The sequence below is a fragment of the Peromyscus californicus genome, unplaced genomic scaffold, assembly GCF_007827085.1.
Source record: "Peromyscus californicus insignis strain IS unplaced genomic scaffold, ASM782708v3 Scaffold_4__1_contigs__length_199733344, whole genome shotgun sequence".
NCBI lineage: Eukaryota > Metazoa > Chordata > Mammalia > Rodentia > Cricetidae > Peromyscus > Peromyscus californicus.
In genome coordinates, this window is record NW_026294562.1 from 185,389,335 (window position 1) to 185,403,431 (window position 14,097).

At 47.0% G+C, this 14,097-nt stretch overlaps 1 protein-coding gene across 2 annotated transcripts in view; it reads left to right on the forward strand.

Annotated features, from left to right (window-relative positions):
• The first annotated feature begins 8,120 nt into the window (after positions 1 to 8,120).
• Lair1 (leukocyte associated immunoglobulin like receptor 1) overlaps positions 8,121 to 14,097 on the forward strand; it is a 37,559-nt gene continuing 31,582 nt past the window's right edge. Inside the window, exon 1 of one of the 2 annotated variants that reach the window (XM_052713304.1) lies at positions 8,121 to 8,235. The gene's annotated coding sequence lies outside the window, so the exon portion shown is untranslated. The remainder of the gene's footprint in view (positions 8,236 to 14,097) is intronic. The other variant, XM_052713303.1, reaches the window with a different exon arrangement.

The following is a 14,097-nucleotide window of genomic DNA, read 5'->3' on the forward strand; positions in this document are numbered from 1 at the left end:
CTGTAAATCTGGCCAGGAACCGATGGAGGAGCTCTCAGGCCCTGCTACTATTATTCTGCTAACTGGACTGGACTGATTTGATTTTTGTTAACTTGACACAAACCTAGACATAGCTGGGAAGAGGGAATCTTAATTAAGAAAATGCCTCTGTTGGATCGGCCTATAGGCAGATCTATGGGGTATTGTCTTGATAAATGATTGACGTGGGAGGGCCCAGATCACTGTAAGCAGTGCCACCCCTGGGTAGGTAATCCCGATTTGTGTGAGAAAGCAGGCTGAGTGAGTCACAAGGAGCAAGCTAGTGGGCATTTCTCTACACTTCCCTTCCTTTCCATTGACTTCTCTATTGAAGGATTGTTACCTGAAAGGGTAAACTTAAAATAAACACTTTCTTCCCCAAGTTGATTTTGCTCATGGTATTTTATCACAGCAACAGAAACCCTAACTAAGACATGGGCATAGTATCTGTCAAACTGCTCTCTCAGTTTCCATCTCTATACTCATTGATTAGTGTGACTCTCAGACCTCAATAGAGAAGTTTTTTTGTATAGTAGAGGACAGTGAAGGCAGAAAAATTGCAGCTGATTAAAATGCAGAGAATAAGTGAGTGTGGAATGCTCAGCCATAAATGGGATGTCTCTATCACACTCATTCTCCAAGGCCAAAGGATCATCCTCGTGGAAGAGGAGACAGAAAGATTCTAAGAGCCAGAGGCCAGGGAAGATTGAGCAAACCGGTTTCTTCTGGACACAACAGGACTGCTGTATTCGTGAACTCAACAGAGGCTGTGAATGCCTGAGCAAGGTCAAGCCAGCCGACAACCCAGCATGGAGGTGTAGGGGCTCACCCGCTCCCCTTCCCGGCTGAGGAGCTGTTGGCAATTGATGGCTTCTGGGAGAGGGAGAGTCAGCTTTCTTCAAGGGGGTGACACCTAGTAAGTCCACCAAGCTCCAGGGTATACCCCTATATAGACGAGTATGTGAGCAGTGCAAATTGGGCTCTGAAGGTTATTAAAAGCAAAACAAGAGGACTCGAAGTTAGGAGAGGTGAAGGATGCATCTGAAAGAAGTTAGGGGAGCAGAGACAGTGGGGACGATCAAAATACATTGTATGCAAGTATGAAATTATCAAAGAATTCAAAAAGACGTTCTATTTTAAAACCAAGCAGGGTAAGCTGCTATTGGAAGAACTCAAGCAGGCTATGAGTAGATAGTCACTGGCAAGTTCTTTCAACCTTTATGTTTGAAAAATTTGCATATTGAAATGTTGAAGAGCTCAACCTTCTCACCCACAAGTCTGTCAGTCTCTTAGTTACTAAAAAAAAAAGTCTTCTCTGGGCACCTGGCAGAAAGTGTGAGGGCAGGCAGGCAGGAGGAGCAGGAGCTTTTATTTAAGGTATCACCTTGGCTGGTGGGCACAGAGACAGAGAGCATGGTTCTGTGCATAGACGTTCTTTTCCTGTTTGGAAAGAAGGTTCCATCCATCTGGAGCTCAGTGGGAAGTCTTGCTCTGCCTCCTTTTATAGAAGCCAAAGTCCTTGCTTGCCCACTGTTCCTACATATTGAGTGTTTTCTTTAGAGTCAGTTCTGGACTCCACCTATCTCAGGGTCCTGTGTGGGACTTCTCTGAGGGGAGCTAAGGCAGAGGTACAAGGAACGATGGTGTTCCTAGTTGCCAGTTCCCCCTTCCTCACCTCCTTCTCTCCCCTCCTTCCTTTTCTTCCTTTTCTCCCTCCTTCCTCCCTCGGCCCCTTCCTCTCTCCCTCCATTCTTTCATTCCTACCTTGAAGCGGTATCTCATGGAGTTCAGGCTGACCTTGAACTTCTGACCCTCCTGCCTTCACCTCTGTAGTGCTGAGATTACCTGTATGTATCACTACACCTAACTTACGTACGTGGTGCTTGGGATGAAACCCAGGGCTTTGTGCTTGCTGGGCAAGGACTCAAACATCTGAGTTACACCCCTAGCCCTAAACACGAGCATCTTCCACACTAGGATATTCCATTTGGTTCTGTGTCCTCTGTCTTGCTTCCTTTGAGTCATTTTGAGTGAGGCAGGGTCTCACGCTGTAGCTCCAGCTGCCTCTGAGATCCCGACAACCCGTCTTCTTCACCGTCCTGAGTGTTGGGACTAGAGGCATAAACCACCACGTCTGTCCTCGTAGCCTCATCCCTCGGCCTGTATTTAGATTTCAAGAGCTGCCTAACATCTTTGCAATCATTTCTCTTCCCCCTCTAGACAAGGTCTCATGTAGCTAAAGATTACCTTGAACTCTTGATCCTTCTGCCTCTACCTCCCCAATGCTGGGATTACATACAGATACATGCCATCACGCCAGCCTCAGCCCTTTACAAAATCCTTGTTTCTTCAAAGAGCTATTTATTACATTTATCTATCTGTCTATCTATCTATCTATCTATCTATCTATCTATCTATCTATCTATCTATCTATCTATTTAGTGTGTGTGTGTGTATAGAGGGAATACATGTCCCAGAGCATACATGTGAAGGTCAACAGGCACATTTTCTCCTTCCACCATGTATGTCCCGGGGATTGAACTCAGGATTTCAGGGGCAGCTGGGACTACAGAGTGAAACTCTCCCTCCCTACCCAACCCTCACTCAAAATGACCCAAAGGAAGCCAGAGAGAGGCCTGACATATTTGACATAACATAATGTCTTCTGGATTTATCCTTGTTGGCACAAGTGACAAAGTTCCCTTCCTTTTAATCTTTCTGTTAAAGTTTTATGTTTTTAATTTGTGTGTGATGTGTCTGTGTGAGTGCATAGGCACATGTGCACACTGTCTGTGTGCCTGTGCATGTGTGCAGAGGCCAGAGCAGGGCATCGGAACACTTGGACCTGGAGTTAGCAACTATATGCAGGACACTCAGCTTATCATGTGAAGGGGCCCCAAAATGGCTTGACCACACAGCAGCCATGACAGGCTTAGGGGCCTAGACACAGCTTCTGTGACAGGCTTACTGGCAGGCAACACCCAGATCCAGGAAAAGCCTTAAGCTGATAAACCCAGGGATCTACCCAGGGATGAGGAAGTACCTGGCATCCCAGACATTCCAACCATTAGATAAGGTGGCCAGATGTCCTGGAGTCTAGCACACACCTATTTTTTGTTTTACAGATACCACTAGACAATTGTCAGCCAATCAGGGTCCTGGGCCCTGGAAATCTCCTCACCCCAACCTCTGCTATGTTAAAAACTGTGACCCACCTGAGTTCAGGGCTATCTGCTCTCACCGCTGCATCAGACAGACAGAGGGACCAAGCTCTGGAACTTGAAATAAAGGCTCTTTGCTTTTACATGCGGGATTCGGTCTCCGAGGTGGTGGTCTTTTGGGGGTCCCCTCGATCTGGGCATAACAGTTATGTGGATGCTGAAATCCTGGCTGCAGCAGGGCTATGGACCTAGACATGGCCCTGGGCCACAGCTTGGGTCCAGATGTCAAGATGGCTCCAGGTAGTAATTGCTGGCCACCCTGATCTACATGGTCCTGGTGGCAGTATGACCCTCTGGCACCAACATGACCTCAGGTGTCAGCCCAGACCCCACGCATCTGGACTGCCTTTGGTGGTGAATGGAGCCACGGACATTGACATAGATCCTGGCTGCAGCAGGGCCACAGACCCAGACGTGGCTCCTGGCAGTCGCTTGGGTACAGGTGACACCATGGCCACAGGTGAGAGCACAGTCACTCAGTGGCATGGTCCCTCGGACCCCAACGTGGCCACAGGTAGTAGCCCCAAAGCTGGGCATTCTTGTGGCCCTTGGTGGCAACTAGGGCCATGAACACCAACACAGACTCTGGCTGCAGTAGGACCACAAACCCAGACATGGTCCTCGGCAGCATCCCAGGCCTAGATGTCCCCATGTCCCCACGTGGCTGCACAGGCCACTCAGATCAACATCACCCCTGCCGCAAAGAAACAGAAAAGAAAAACGGTTTTCCTCGGCACCAGGAACTGTTAGAAAGACTTACGTTCCCATCGTTTCTGAACACAGGGCCTAGCACACTCAGAGGAAAGGAAAAAAAAAAGAAATGCTGGGAATCAAGACAGATTTGGAGAACTCAGCCCTCCCCAGGGTACTGGTTGGAGGTTAACTTCTCTTAGATAAAGTTTACTGAAGATGACTAATTACTTCCACGTCAGATCTTTTCAACCAGCCTACCATAATGTTTTCCCTCAGCTACCAGCAATTTAGCTGCGTGATTGGCAGCTGTCTAGACATTTTCCTTGTGCCTACATATATCAGCAGCTTCCTGGGAGCAGGATGGGTGACTGTCCCAGGAAGGACAACTGCAAAGGCTGGATCAGAAAGTCCAGATTTATCTTCTTGGGTACCAAGCCCAGCATCCCACCGGTCTGTAAATGACACTGTTGGCCAGGCCTCTGGCAGCTCACTGGAGGTAGACAGCCACTCCCTGGGGAACCATGGGGGCTGTCAATCAAACAGCTGCTTCCTCAGCGATCAGCGTGAATGTTGTGGCTGCTTTAAATCCCTCGTGCCTGCTAAAAAAAAGTCACCAATCCAGCTACTGACACCTGGAAGAGACTTCACATTGCGCAATCTCCCCAAGCCACTTTGTTCCTGTTGTAGGAACCACAGTTACCACGACGGCCGCCATGCCAACAGCATCTCTGCTTTGGGGGACTTGGCTTTAGAAAGCCCTTAGATGACCTTGTGATCAGGATCTCACAGCAGCAGTGGTCATCTGCGCTGGGCCCCACACACGTCTGGGCCTGTCGTCAGTCAGTTATAGATGGGGGAGGGGCTTGTGATGTCCTATCTTATCTCAATCGGCTACAGATTCTGCAGGGAGGGAATGGGAATCATTGCCTTCGGTTGTTTACATACTGGTGAGCCTCCAGTGGATACTTTTTTTTTTAAAAAACAACAGCTTTATTGAGTTATATAATTAATTTACCATTGCATGTGTATAACTAAGTCATGAACAAAGACAGAGAATCAAACCAGGGTCTCAGATATATTAAACTATTGCTTTACCATTGAGCTAAACTCCCAGGCCCATTTGTAGCGTATTTAAGAAGTTATTCGACCATAATCACAGTCTAGATTTAGAATTGTCTATAATTCCCCAGAGTTCCCTTGTACTCCCCTCTTGAGTCCCTAGCAATGACTATTCTGTTTTGATTTCTAGAGATTTACATTTTCTGGTAACCTATGAACAGACTCTGTGTGGTCTTTTATGATTGGCTTTTTCACCTGGCATAGTGTTTTTAGGTTGATTTACGTTGTGGCATGGATCAGTAGTTATTCAGCTAGACATATATGCACACTGTATCCCAACACTGAAGAGGCAAGGCCAGCCTGGTCCACATAGTTCCAGGCCAGCCTGCACTACAGAGTGAGACTCTGCCTCAAACAAGTAAACAATAGTTCATTCAGCTTTATACTGGACATAAGTGGATTCTAGATATAAAACCAGTGGATACTTTTAAATCCATGGCCACACAGATAGCCCTGGTTAAACAAAACAAAGCAAAAAGATTGAGTGTGAGGAAGAGACATGTGGCAGGGGAGGGGGAGCCAAAGGCGTGGCTCAGTGGTAGAGCCCCTGCCTAGAATCCCCCAGTGAGGGGCTGGGGTGTGGCTCAGTGGTAGAGCCCCTGCCTAGAATCCCCCAGTGAGGGGCTGGGGGCATGGTTCAGTGATAGAACATCTGCTTAGAATTTCCCAGTGAGGGGCTGGGGTGTGGCTTAGTGGTAGAGCCCCTGCCTAGAATCCCCCCATGAGGGGCTGGGGGTGTGGCTCAGTGATAGAGCCCCTGCCTAGAATCCCCCCATGAGGGGCTGGGGGTGTGGCTCAGTGATAGAGCCCCTGCCTAGAATCCTCCAGCGAGGGGTTAGGGGCATGGCTCAGCAGGACACCTGCATAGACTCCACCAGGGAGAAGTTAGGGACATGGCCGAGTAGCAGAGCCCTTGATATCTGTATGTAAGCAGAGCCCTTGATATCTGTATGTAAGCAGAGTCCTTGATATCTGTATGTAAGGAGCTAGGTTCAATTCCAAGAACTACATAAAAAGGGGGGGAAAAATAATCATTCAATGTTAGGGAACCTCTGAGGCTGTGTGACTGGTGGGGCTATCCTGGGCATCCTGAGGCTCAACATTTCAGGGACATCCTCTGTCTCTGAGCTGTGATCATCACCATGTCTCCAGTTATTGCCTAGTGCCTGTGTTTGGAACCCTGCTATTATCGCTCTGGACTCCGTGACTGCCTGGTAATCACCCAGTAGATCTGTAATTACTCTGCTGGCTGTGGGAGCTCCCGGTACAAAGAGCCAGCTGGGCTGCAGTTCCTCATCTGATCTCAGTGACTGTACATAGTTGCAGTCTGGTATCTAAAACCCCGTCACAGTTTCCTGGCCCTTTGTAGCAACTCGTTTTCTTTATTAAGAATGACATTGAAGCTGCTGTGCTTCTGTTCCTCTTCTGGGTGCTTCTAACGCTATCCTGTCCCTCATGTGAGAGGAGAGAGTTAAGACATCTTATTACCCAGTGAAATAACAGAAGAGACACAAGCTAAAGACACACACACACACACACACAGAGTATGTCAAGAACACTATGCACAGATCTGCGAGGTATGCACTGCAGAACTCGGAGGTCACTGTGCCACATATGGTGAGGAGCCCTATGAGACACCCCTCTGCCCCTGACAAGATAGGCATTCAGGAGTCAATTCATTATGGAGCTGTTGGCCATGATAATCTAGAGGGAGGGGGCTGGAGGTTGCTGAGGAAGTTGGCTAGGACTGTTTGGAGATGACTGGAAAGACAGACCTCTTGTTTGAGTAGTTCAGCTTTACAGTGGAAGTCTAGGTGAAAGACTCATTGCCGGAAGTATCTTCAACTTGGGGCAGCCTGTGTTACTTGCCACTTCTCTCAGAGTAACTGCAGAGACTGAAAGAGTTCCACATGATCTGGAGTCAACACTGGTGCCTTCTCTCCTACCCCTTTCCTCAGGACCCAGCACGCTGTGCTCACTGCAGGTCTGTGGCCCTCTAGATCTCCCGTGCAAGCTGCTCGACTCTCTCATCTTTTCTGATCAGTTTAAGAAGGCTGTGAACAAGCTCACAGCAGCCTGCCATCTGTGGAGAATTCATTTCAAGGCACCCAGCAGATGCCTGGAACCACACAGAGTATTGAATTCTATATATATACTATGTGCCTGCACCCCTACCACAAAGCTCAGTTTATAAACCAGGCACAAGGATTAGCAGTCATCACCAAAAATAAAACAGGACACCTGTAAAACACTGTAATGAAAGTGATGGAGAATGGGGTTTTCCCCCTAACACATATTATTAACGTTGTTTTGGACGGAGTATTACTTTGAGCAAGACTTCATCAAACTACTCAGAGAGGCACATGATTGAAAAGGTACAGTCTGTTTACTTCTGGAATTTTCCATTCAGTATTCTATGGTTGACAGTGGCTGATGAGCTGCAATGAATCACCACTATGGTAAGGAGGACTCCTGTATTGTTCCTGTGGCTACCTATCTGCCTCCCGTCTGTCTGCAAGGATACAAATGTATCCAGGAAAGGGTTGTCTGTATACTGATGGATCGATACCAGGATACTGGAAAAGTATTTGCCAGATCACCACATTTACAAAATCCACTGAACACACACACACACACACACACACACACACACACACACACACACACACACACACACACACACACACACGACTTTAGCAGTTTCAAGACCCCACTCTCTTCCATCCACCTCAAGCTTTCTTCTTCCTGGCAAGTCTCTCTCCCACTTTTCTGTCTTTTTGTGTGTGACTGACTCACTGCAGGGTCGCTTGCATTAGTTGTATTGTTCGAACCTGAGGGCTACAGGACGGACTGGGGCGGAGGGCGGGGTGGGCGGGGTGGGCGGGGCGGGCGGGGAGGGACGAGGTTTGATGGGACACGCCACACCTACTTTAGAGGATTTTTTCCCCACTATAGCCACAAGAGGGAGCCCAAGACACAGATTAAGCGTTTGCAACGGGAAAGTGGGTGGTCCGGGTGCCTCAGCCTGGTGACTTTTAACTGGACCTTCTGTCTCCCACGATCCTCTGCTTCTCCAGTGGAAACAGGACAGATATGAAGAAGCTGAAAAGTTTCTTTTGTCTCACCTGGGCATTGAACCTCATGCATGCTGGTCAAGTGCTCCATCACTGAGTGCAGTCTAAAGGTACATTTGCTAGCAGTGAAAGATCTAATGCATAACATGAGGACTGGAGTTAATAGCGGTATGTTGTATCATGAGCTTTGATATGTGAGTGGATAATTGCTATTTCCCTGGGGGAATGGGTTACTATGTAGGAAGATGGGTGTGGTAGTTTCTGCCACTAGAGTAACCACTTTATGGTATATATTTTTAAAGATATCTTCTTATAGCCGGGCGGTGGTGGCGCACGCCTTTAATCCCAGCACTCGGGAGGCAGAGGCAGGCGGATCTCTGTGAGTTCGAGGCCAGCCTGGGCTACCAAGTGAGCTCCAGGAAAAGTGCAAAGCTACACAGAGGAAACCCTGTCTCGAAAAAAAAAAAAGATATCTTCTTGTATTTATCTTTATACAAAATTTATTTATTTATTTTAGTTTTATTGAGACAGGGTTTCTCTGTGTGGCCCTGGCTGTTCCAGAACTCACTCTGTAGACCAGACTGGTCTTGAACTCAGATATGCCTGCCTCTGCCTCTCAAGTGCTGGGATTAAAGGTGTGCACCACCATCACTACCTGGCATGAAATTTGTTTTAAAAGGTTTTCATGTTGTATACTTTAGCTATATACAACGTAAATAGTTAAAAAGTATTACTTTTCTAAACTTACCAACTTTTGTAAACATGTGATATCTGTATCTGTATCAACTGTAATTTGTGACAGGCCCCTAGACCTTAGCACAACTGATTCCCTCATGGAAGTACCATTCAGGCCGTAAAACTCAGCACACAGACAGCACCACCTGCCAAAATGAAGACAAAACCCATAGTTCTGCGAGAGTCTCTAGATGTACCAGCTTCACTTTTTCACTTCTGTAGTTCCGTCTCTGGCTAAATGTCCTTGTTAACTGACATACGTCAGGCTAGGATACGGTCTTTGTGCATGAGAGCTCACCCTGAGAAAGACTCGGGGCTACACGGGGCTCCAGAGCACCCAGTGCAGCTGCAGGCTGGCCACTGCTTTCTAGTGACTTAAACCCATGTCGCAATCATCTTCGCTGGCGGATACCCCCAACAGTATTCATAACAATTACAGCAGTGACCTTTCGCGCTGATCACGATATTCTCTTGGCTGGACCCCCAGGAGACGTGTTCGTCCATCGACCTGGGTTTGGAAATGGTTGGAGAGACAGTCCACTGCAGACTCTCCAAACAGTTATGACTGGGGCTGCCCCTCCAGGAGCCAGAGTTGTGTGCTGACGGCAGGCAGCAGAAACTGTTGTGCAGCTTCCTTAAGGCTCTGCCGAGTATTCAGAGAAGTTTGTGCTGGCAGAAGGATCGTCTGTTTGACTCCACAGTTGTCAATCAGAGAGTCAGATTGTCCGTATCTTTCCCCCATGGTTTTAAAGAAAATAAGTATCAGAGGGATGCTTGCAATAGTACATAACTTGACAGCAGTATTGACTGACATACTGACATATGCTGCAACATCTAGTTACACCTCTCTCTCTCTCTCTCTCTCTCTCCCTCCCTCCCTCCCTCTCTCTCTCCCTCTCTCTTTCTCTCTTCTTTCTCTCTCTCTTTCTTTTTCTCTCTTTTTTTTTTTTTTTTTTTTTTTTTTTTTTTTTTTTTTTTTTTTTTTTTGGTTTTTCGAGACAGGGTTTCTCTGTGTAGCTTTGCGCCTTTCCTGGTACTCGCTTTGGAGACCAGGCTGGCCTCGAACTCACAGAGATCCGCCTGCCTCTGCCTCCCGAGTGCTGGGATTAAAGGCGTGCGCCACCACCGCCCGGCCTTCTTTTTCTCTCTTTCTCTCTCTTCCTTCCTTCCTTTCTTTGTTTATTTATGTTTTGAGATATTGTCTCTTTATGCAACCCTGGCTGTCTTGAAACTCACTATGCAGGCCAGGCCTGACCCTGAAATCACAGAGACCCCCTCTGCCTCCACCTCCTGAGTGCTTGGATTAAAGGGATGCTCCTCCACACCTAGCCCTACACACATTTTTAATACTAATTATTTACTCTTTGAAAGTTTCATACATGTAAACAACGTATCTTGATCATATCCATTCCCCACTCCCTCCACCCAACTCTCCCCATGACTTCCCCCAACACACTTCCATTCAAGTTGTATGTCTTCTTTTCTCATTTTGTTTTGTATTTAGTTATTTGTTTGTTTTAAATCACTAAGTTCAAGTGGTGGCTGCCCATATGTGCATGTGTGGTAAGTCATCCACTGAGGCTGATGACTACCAGTCATCATTCCTCCACAGAAAAATAATTCTACTTCTCCAAGAAACCATCCATTGCCAATGACTCCTCGGCTAGGGGTGAGGCCTTGACAATTTAGTGTGTGTGTGTGTGTGTGTGTGTGTGTGTGTGTGTGTGTGTGTGTGCACAAGTGTGCTATGTGTATGCCATGGCACACGCATGGAGGTCAGAAGAAAACTTTCATGAGTTGGCCCTCTCCTTCTAGCTCTCCCTTGCTGTTTCCTTGCTTCTGAATGATTTCCCCATCTTCCCTGCAGCTCGTCTCAAGGTAAAAGTGCTGGGACTGCAGACATGAGCGACCACATCTGGCTTTTTGTTGGTGTTAGGGATCGAACTCAGGCTGTCACGTTTGCTCAGGAACATTTACCCACTGAGCCACCTTCCCAGGCCCTCCTTCCAGCGCCCGACAAAGGCTTGCTCTCAAGGGAATGATTTCCAAGAACAACAGACACAAAGTTGGCACATGACCCTCTCTCATCTGGATGAGCACACACCCTTTGACGAACTAGGCTGGCACAGTGCGTGGGTGCCGTTCCTGGCACCTCACGGCTACTACATCTGCCACCCTGTCTGCCAGGATGCCCCCAACTCTCAGGAGAACTGACAGGCTTTTAAGGGACTAATTATGATGCCGTGTCCAGGACAGATTAAAGGTAATATTTCAGGAGAAACCAGGGGGAGTCCTTGCAATGTTGTAGGTGATAGGAGAGGGTGGGGGGTATGAGATGTGTGCCAGCTTTGGAGAACTGTGAGCGGGAAACCCACATAATCTGCTGAAGTATGAGGGAAAGGAAGTTGAGGAGAATAGTGCTATATTTTATTTTAGACTGCAAGACTAGAAGATTGGAATTCTCATTATCTGACACAGGAAGGACCATAGGGGGAGAAGTTTAGGAGTGTGCCTGCCTCATTTCCACATTCTCTCTGTCGCTCCTTCTCATCCTCTCTCCATTTATATACATGTAAAACACCACCATATCTGCATATTTGATACTATCTTTGTAAATTAAAACTGTTTTGTGTGTGTGTGTGTGTGTGTGTTTGTGTTCCTGAGCCTGAGTGTATGTATGTTCAGGTGCCCATGGAGTTCAGAAGGGGCCACTGAATTCCCTGAGATTGCAGTTACAGTAGATTCTGAGTTACCTGATGTGGGTGTAGGGAACCAAACTCCAGATGCCCTGTATGTAATCTTAGCTGCCGAGCCATCTCTCCAGCTCCATTAAAAATTGTTTGTGCATGGGTGTTTTGCCTGCATGTAAGTTTCCACACTACATGCATGCCTAGTTCCCATGGAGGCTGGCAGAGGTCACTGGATCACCTCTAACTTGAGTTATAGATGGTTGTATTCTCTGTATGGATGCTGGGAATTGAACCTGGATCCTCTAAGCAGCAACTGTTCTTACCCACAGAGCCATCTCTCCAGTCCCCAGTTGTTGTTATTTTTTCTAAAGACGTAAACCAGGATGCCCAACTCTTGATCCTTCTTCCTCTGCAACCTACGTGATGGAATCACACATGTAACTGGCCTGATTTCTTCATTTTATTTTTATGCCTCAGTTTGAGCAGTGTCTTTTGTTTCCCCCTCTAAAGCCAAAGTGAAGGATAGACCCTTCTTCTGTTTCAACTAGTCCTTTCCACCCATCTGAGCCCAGCTTGCTGTGGACCTCATCTGCTGGCGACGTCACATGGTTTCAGTAACTACATTGTTCACCTCTGAAGTTTCCACCTATCTAGTTTTCTGCCTTCTGTTCCCTTGCTGACCCTCTAGATCTCATCCCTTGTCTGCTCTTTGTCTCTTGTCTGTTACTTTTATTTTCAGAATCAGCAAACCCTACAGCCATTGTATACTCACCCCAAGTATGAACTTCTCTCTGAGCTTCCTTCCTTGTTCTAAAATTGGAAACTCTTGTTCTCCCTGTCTTGGAGAGGCTCCGAGGTACAAACAGATGTTCTGTCTTCTTAGTTCTTTTTCCCTGTTTTTTCAATGTTGGGGACCAAGTCCATATGCTAGAACATGTTCAGGCAACTTGATTTATCACCAAGCCGCACCTCTATCCATTAAAAAAAAATTTTTTTTATGTGTATGAGTATTTTGCTTGTCTCTATGTCTATGTACCACATATGTGCCTGGTGCCCTTGAAAGTCAAAAGAGGGTGTTGGACCCCCTAGAACTGGAGTTACAGATGGTTGTAAGTCACCTTGTAGATGATGAGAATCAAATCCCGATTCTCTCGAAGAACAGCCAGTGTTCTTACCTGACAGGCCGTCTCTCCATTTCATTTTCGACAGTAAAAAGCTTAGTTTAACTCAATCTTGACTGTGTTTTAGGACAGTTAAGAACAAACCACAGGACAGTTAGCATTGTCTTTATAGATAAGGGGTGAAGGAGTCAGGATCAAAATGAATTGATAATGAACACAATGGTACACAGAATCAGAGAGTTATGAGTTTGAAGCCAGCCTGAACTGCGTAGCCAAAACATTATCTCAAACAAAAGACACTCCCCTCCCCAACGGAGAATGGAGAATTGGGCCTGGGGATGTAGCTCAGTCGGAAGAGTGCTCACTTAGAATGCACGAGGGAAGACTTCGTTTGTAGCTCTGCTACTGCTTGGTGTGAAAGTGGTGGTGAACACCTGTTAAAAACTCAGGAGGTGGCGGAGGCAGGAAGATCGGAAGTTCCTTTCCTTGGCTACATAGCAAGTTCTAGGCCCGCCTGAGTCCCCAGGAGAGCCAGTCTTAAAACAAACAAACACGCAGTCACTTATATTAAGCCCTCAAAAGTAACTCACACGGTTACTTGACACCAACTGGAGTCTTCTCCTCCTCCTCCTCCTCCTCCTTCTTCTTCAACAGGGTATCTCTGCGTAGCCCTGGCTGTCTTTGAACTCACTTTGTTGACCAGCCTGGCCTCGAACTTACTGAGATCCGCCTGCCTCTGCCTCCCAAGTGCTGGGATTAAGGGCGTGAGCCACCACCGCCCGGCTGATTTCTGCTTCTTCTTTTCCAGTTAGAGTATTCTTTTGAACACAGGCATGTTTCATGGATTTTCACATCAGTACAGCAGTAAATGACACAAAACCTACAAATCCCTCAAGACAGAGACCAGATCTGAAAGGAGTCAAGGCCAGCCTGGTCTACAGAATGAGTTCCAGGACAGCCAGAACTACATAGTCTATGAAACCTGCCCAACTCCATTTTGCAGTCAGGAGCCATTTTGATATTCTAGCTCAGTCAGGTTTCTGTTTACTGTAAAACTTAATGTTTCTTGGAGTTGGGCTGCAGCCTACCCCTGTAATCATAGACTATTCTGTAATAAATGTTACAGGAAGGTTTCCTTAAAGGCCTGGTCTCACTTCTGTAATCAGGCTTGCTTACAAAATCTCCCATCCCATGGCTTTGCTCTATAAAAGGGGCTTGAGAAATTTTCTCCAGCTGATCTCTTGAACTCCATTTTAGGGGGAGACAGCCACTGGACCAGCTCTGGTGTGCACAGAATAAAGCTTGCTTTGATCTGGTTATACTTCTGAGTCAATGATCTTTCTCCTTGCATCTCTGGGATTAACAGCTATGTAGTGAGACCCTGTCTCAAGAAAAAGAAAAGAAAGTCGGGTGGTGGTGGTGCACA